At 32.9% G+C, this 6,023-nt stretch overlaps 1 long non-coding RNA gene across 1 annotated transcript; it reads right to left on the bottom strand.

Moving 5' to 3' along the window:
* Positions 1–241: 241 nt before the first annotated feature.
* On the bottom strand, positions 242–2,517 carry LOC143062257 (uncharacterized). The gene is made up of 2 exons (XR_012974645.1): positions 2,380–2,517; positions 242–607 (listed from the first exon to the last, which is right to left on the bottom strand). It is a non-coding gene; the product is annotated as an uncharacterized LOC143062257 (long non-coding RNA).
* Positions 2,518–6,023: the final 3,506 nt, after the last annotated feature.

The raw sequence follows: 6,023 nt of genomic DNA on the forward strand, positions 1-6,023 counted from the left end.
ACTTTATATACGTTTGAGGTAACGAATTAGAATATAAATGTATTTATTAAAGTTGAGCATACACGTGTTTCTGTTATGTAATACACATATCCTCAGTGATTGATATAATCTTGCATCCAGTTCATGTTAAGTTATGGGCATAGAAAACTCTATAGTCCATACAGCATATTTGCAGGCCAATCTCAAAATACACCACTAGCAAAAGGCTTTCCCTTAAGGAATAGTATTCCCAATACTCAAAACAAATTCAACACTTTTATTAAATATTATTCCTTTTAAAATTACTTTAAAACACTTCTAAACATTTAAAGATGCATGTAAACAGTTCTTTATAAATCGTTCATAATTCAATAAATTCTCATGAATTTGACCACATACGGACTTTTAAAAGTTGAGTTAAGGCAATGAACTCATATCAAAATGAACATTGTCATTATTCTAATAACATCTTCAGCATGTGGAAAGCTTGTAAGCAAAGGGACTTAACCTCCAAGTGTAAACTATGCTGGCTTGTCTCTGTCTTTACTGTTGTTGAATCAAACACACTCTTTACTTCATAATCAGGAACATTGACAATTGTATTTCCACTCGATTCTTCACATGTCTGCTGAAAATATATTAACCAATAACAAATTGTTTATTTGTACTAAAGACAGCATTAGTCACACTTTGAAAAGGAAAAATCCCTTTGCCTACAATCCGCGTGGAAAACCACTAGGGAATCAGTGTCACTCGAACTGTAGACAAAGAAATTTAAATTAAAAATTTAACCATACATAAAATTTAAGTATACATTTGTACTAGTATACAAAATCATTCAACATTATATTTATTTATTATTTTAGATAAAACAAAACAAAACAAAAATATTGCAACCATTATTTAATCTCCCATGACAAAAAGATTTTTGTGACATATTTCAACACATCAATGAAATTAAATACACATCCAATAGAAAACATCATGAAATTACGGAAAAATTATTAGCATTACTATGGCAAGCCGTTCTCGTCAAAACTATGTTGAAACCCTTTTTTCGAAAAAAATACACACTGAGAATTAAAAACCTAAAATAACACACTGAGAAATCGAAATTACACACTGAGATTTAAAAAAATAAAAAACACACACTGAGAATTCAAAATTACAGACTGAGATTTTAAAAAGACACACTGAGATGAAATCATTTGAAAAACACACACTGAGAATTGTTAATTACACACTGAGATTTCAAAAATACGCACCGAGATTAATATGCAAATTACTAATGAATATTCATGAGATGAATAATTCAACAGATTTATATCTTGATCTCAAGAACTCTTGTCATTATAATGAAATGCGATTCCTTCAACCAACATTCGTAGTAAATTTCAAGACTTAACATCGCTCATATTCATAAGTTTGTTGCCTATAATTCAGATCATTACTACTAGTAATTAAACATGTTTCCCCTTTCAAAGTCTTCCAACTGTTTCCCTGATTTCGCTAGTTAATCTTTTATATTTTTGTTACGTTTATATGCTATAATAGACACTTGAGTAAAAATTTCACTGCATTCTTTTGCAGATTGTTCCAATGTTTTCTTATAATTTTAATAAAGTTTTTCACCATTTGGTTATATTTTGTAATAAGAGTAAGTGGGTATTTTTCTTGTTCTTGTATTTCTAAAGTTTTTTTAATTGATAATTTGGAACCAAATCGAAGGACTAACGAGTTTTGTCCCCTTGTTGTTTTAAGCTTGTAATAGATTCAGATTAAGTATACTAATTAGATATGTGCGCATAAAAAGTGCGCACAAATCTCAGTGTGCAATTTTAAATTCTCAGTGTGTAATTTTAAATTCTCAGTGTGTAATTTCAAATTCTCAGTGTGTGTTTTCAGTTTATTTATTCTCAGTGTGTCTTTTTGAAATCTCAGTGTGTAATTTTCAATTCTCAGTGTGTAATTTTCAATTCTCAGTGTGCGTTTTTCATTTTTGTAATCTCAGTGCGTCTTTATGAAATCTCAGTGTGTAATTTTTAATTCTCAGTGTGTAATTTTCAATTCTCAGTGTGTAATTCTCAATTCTCAATGTGCGTTTTGAAGTTTTTAAATCTCGGTGTGCTTTGTTGTAATTCTCAGTGTGTAAATTTTTCGAAAAATGGTTTAAACATATAGTTTTGACGAGAACGGCTTGCCATACATTACTTTTAAATAGGTTCATTTGAACATAAAGCCGCTTCCATCACAGATTTTTTTTAGTACCGTGCCATATTAGCATCTTCTGCCTTTCTCAACACAGACATACATAATTTAGTGTAGTATCAATATTTCCCCATTCATTATTTTCCTATTTTCAGAAATCAAAACATTACTTCAATTGCAATTTGTTCTCACCATATTCTGATTAGAAAAAATCCTTTCCTTTTAAAAAGGTTGTTCGAACTCATTGACATGAATCATCGTGCAATGTCATATTACTTCTTCATTCGTCACCCTGTCAAAGCTGTAGGTAACACCATCTGAAAACAAAAACATTCTATTCAGTATATTTTTTTTTTCTGTACAAACTTTTTTTTTCGCCTGTTTTCGCGACAAGTCGAAAACAATTTTTTTCTTTCAATTTTAGCATTACATATAGTGGCAGCTGAGGGTGAAACAAACTTTTTTTTTTTCTCAGAATCAAAAACAAATTATTTTTTTCTCCAAAAACTGGAAACAAACTTTTTTTTCCAAAAAAAAAACATAGCCCCCCCCCAGAAAATCAAACGGTTGCTGCCTAAGGTCTAAATCCCAAAACATTTTGCCACCAAGGTCAAACATTACCATCTAGTTCCATCAAGAAGCCGCCAAGGTGAATATAAATGACCACCAAGGTCTTGACGCCCCCAAGGCTAGTATTTTTAATTCACTGTTGCCATCAAGGCAAATGTAAAAAATCATAAAAATGACCACCTAGGTCTATTGCCACCAAGGCATATAAAAATGACCAACTAGGTCTATTAACACAGCCACCAAGGCATATATAAATGACCACCTAGGTCTTTTGCCACCAAGGCATATATAAATGACCACCAAGGTCTTAAAGCCACCAAGGCTATATTGCCACCAAGGCAAATGTAAGTAAAAGTTAAAGAATATAGTTACATTGCCGACAACACGTGGAGCACGACCTTCCCACAGGTTGGATATTGAAAGAATGAGGATGTATCACATGTACTTCCGCCAAAAATATCAACCAATGAGGTTAACAATCACACGTGAGTGTGTGTCCGCACAGTGGTCATCTATTGGTGTTTATATTAAATAAACAGGTTTGTGTTTTAAATATTTGATATTTCGGTTTGGTCAATTCGCATTGCGTAAATATATTAAGTATGATATTTGAAATGTAAATAGCACGGGATTTTTAAAGCGCGAATAGTTTTCTTGTTAAAGTAATTTGAGATATATTGTCATTCAAAGCTTGTATACCGTTCAGTAAAGTGCAGCATAGTTAAGGTAAAGACCCCCCTTCCGCATTTGGATGCTTGTATTTTAGAAATGTTTTCACGCATATATAGATAGATATTGGACTCATTTTTTTTGTTTTAATAAAATTATAACAGTGACCTGCACATACTGGCAAGTTTGATGGCCCAAGACACAAAATACCCCATTTTTAGCTCACCGGAGCCCGAAGGTCCCCATGTGAGGTTATGCCATCACTTGGCGTCCGTCGTCGTCTGTCGTCATCGTCTGTCGTCGTAAACAATTTGAAAAATCTTCTCCTCTGAAAATACTGGGCCAAATACCTTCAAACTTTAACTAAATGTTCCTTCGGGTATCTAGTTTATAAATTGTATCCTAAGTTTTGATCCATCGACAAACATGACCGCCATGGCTAAAAATAGAACATAGGGGTCAAATGCAGTTTTTGGCTTATATCTCAAAAACTAAAGCTTTTAGAGCAAATCTTACAGGGGTAAAATTGTTTGACTTGTCAAGATTTTTTAGCCCTGAAATTTTCAGACGAATCGAACAACCCATTGTTGGGTTGCTGACACTAAATTGGAAGTTTTAAGGAAATTTTGCAGTTTTTTGTTATTATCTTGAATATTATTATAGATAGATATAAACTGTAAACAGCAATAATGTTCAGCAAAGTAAGATCTACAAAAAAGTTAATATGACCATATTGTCAATTGATCCCTTAAGGAGTTAGTGCCCTTTAAAGACAATTTTACACAATTTGTTCATCAAGTTTGCTAACATTAAAAAATCTTCTTCTCTGAAATACAGTTGAGCGATTCAGGCTCTTGAGAGCTTCTTGTTCATTATACACGATTTCTGTTAGGATAATGGGTCTGCCCATACTTCAATCGGTCGGCAGGGGGTTTGAACGGATATATCGCGGACATCGTGTATAAAAAAAAACAATTTACCTGAGAATAACCAGATCCGATTTGTATAAAATCTAATTCGTCTTGAGAGACAACAATTTCAAATTCTGTCGCCATAAAGACCGGACCACCCTTATTGCTTGCTGCACTTTCGAAAGAAAACGAAAAGAGACTATTCATCAACATGTAGAAAAAGTGAAGATGTTTAGTTGCAACCTATGTCGTACCGTTTATTCTTTGCATCACGATCTTCGACGACATATGAAAAACAAGCATGCTCAGCAGCAGCAGACGAAACAACAACGACAACAACAGCAGTAGCATTCGCAACAGGAACATAACATTTTGTGAGAGAAGGCTTCGAAGTACTTCAGCAGCAGCGACTGTACCATTCTGTGAAATAAGACTACAAAGTACCTCAGAAGCAGCACCAACAGTACCTTTCTGTGAAAGAAGACTTTAAAGTACATCAGAAGCAGAAGAAACAGTACCTTTCGGTGAAAGAAGACTACGAAGTACCTCAGAAGCAGCAGCAGCAACGACAAGACTTTGTTTTTGATCATCCGTTTACCATGATCGTGTCTGGACTGACCTCGTGTGAAAAGACGTTTTTTTCATGAAAAACATGCTACGACTAGTAAGAAGATTGTGCCAACCATGTCCAGAAAGGATTGTGTGGTTGTACAAGAGATGGCAGCCACTCTATGGGAAAATACATAAAAACAATGCTATCGCGAGTACAATTAATCCGCGGTATCTCTGTCGATTTAGAAAGTGTTAAATGTTAAACGATTTCAGAAAAACAACAAATAACCTTGTACGAAAATCCGCCATTTAGATTGATATACACAGCTAAGTGAAAATAATTGTGTTGTTAGGTATAGAGTTAAAATGGAGAGAGGAAATATTTTTACAAAATAAATCATTATGATGTTCATAGTACGAAGAAGTGAAAATTTATAGTAATACCAAACAATTATCAAAGCTGGTACATGTATATAGACCAGATCTAAGACATTTAGAATCGAAATAAACATTACAGTTAAAAAAAGTGACAATGAGCCTTAACAGAAATTCTTTAAAGATATTACTCTAGAATAGAATTAATATTTAAAACATAAATGTACATTTCATACTCATAATCTTTATAAAAAGTATTTTTATGTAGATCTACAAAGAAAAAAGTCTGTTTCTAAATCACTGAATGCTGAATTGAAGTGAAGTATTTATGTGTAATCAAGAATAACAATTGTTTCTTCTAAGAAGATGTATGCATTAACACAAATGTTTCCATCAAAGTATGACAAAATAGAGACAAACATGCAATCAAGGAAAATGCTGAAACATTTCCCCCTTTAATTATGGATTGTGTTCACCAAAGCCTTGGTTAGTATTTTTTTTTTAATAATTGACCTGGCCAAAAACCCTCACCTTTGGTAAATATTTTACCACGTAGGACAATTGTTTTATTTTTCTGAGCTAATTGTGTGTAGTATTCTAGTTCAATTTAAAATGAATGCAATATTATTGGCAATTTCCCTGATTTCTAGAAGATTACAAGATTATTTTTTGGAATATTTTAGTTAAATAGTGATTTAGGCTTTCTGACTATTTTGATCTGAGCGTCACTGATGAGTCTTGTGTATATGAAACGCCCGT

Source organism: Mytilus galloprovincialis, chromosome 2 (genome assembly GCF_965363235.1).
Source record: "Mytilus galloprovincialis chromosome 2, xbMytGall1.hap1.1, whole genome shotgun sequence".
Taxonomy (NCBI): Eukaryota; Metazoa; Mollusca; class Bivalvia; order Mytilida; family Mytilidae; genus Mytilus; species Mytilus galloprovincialis.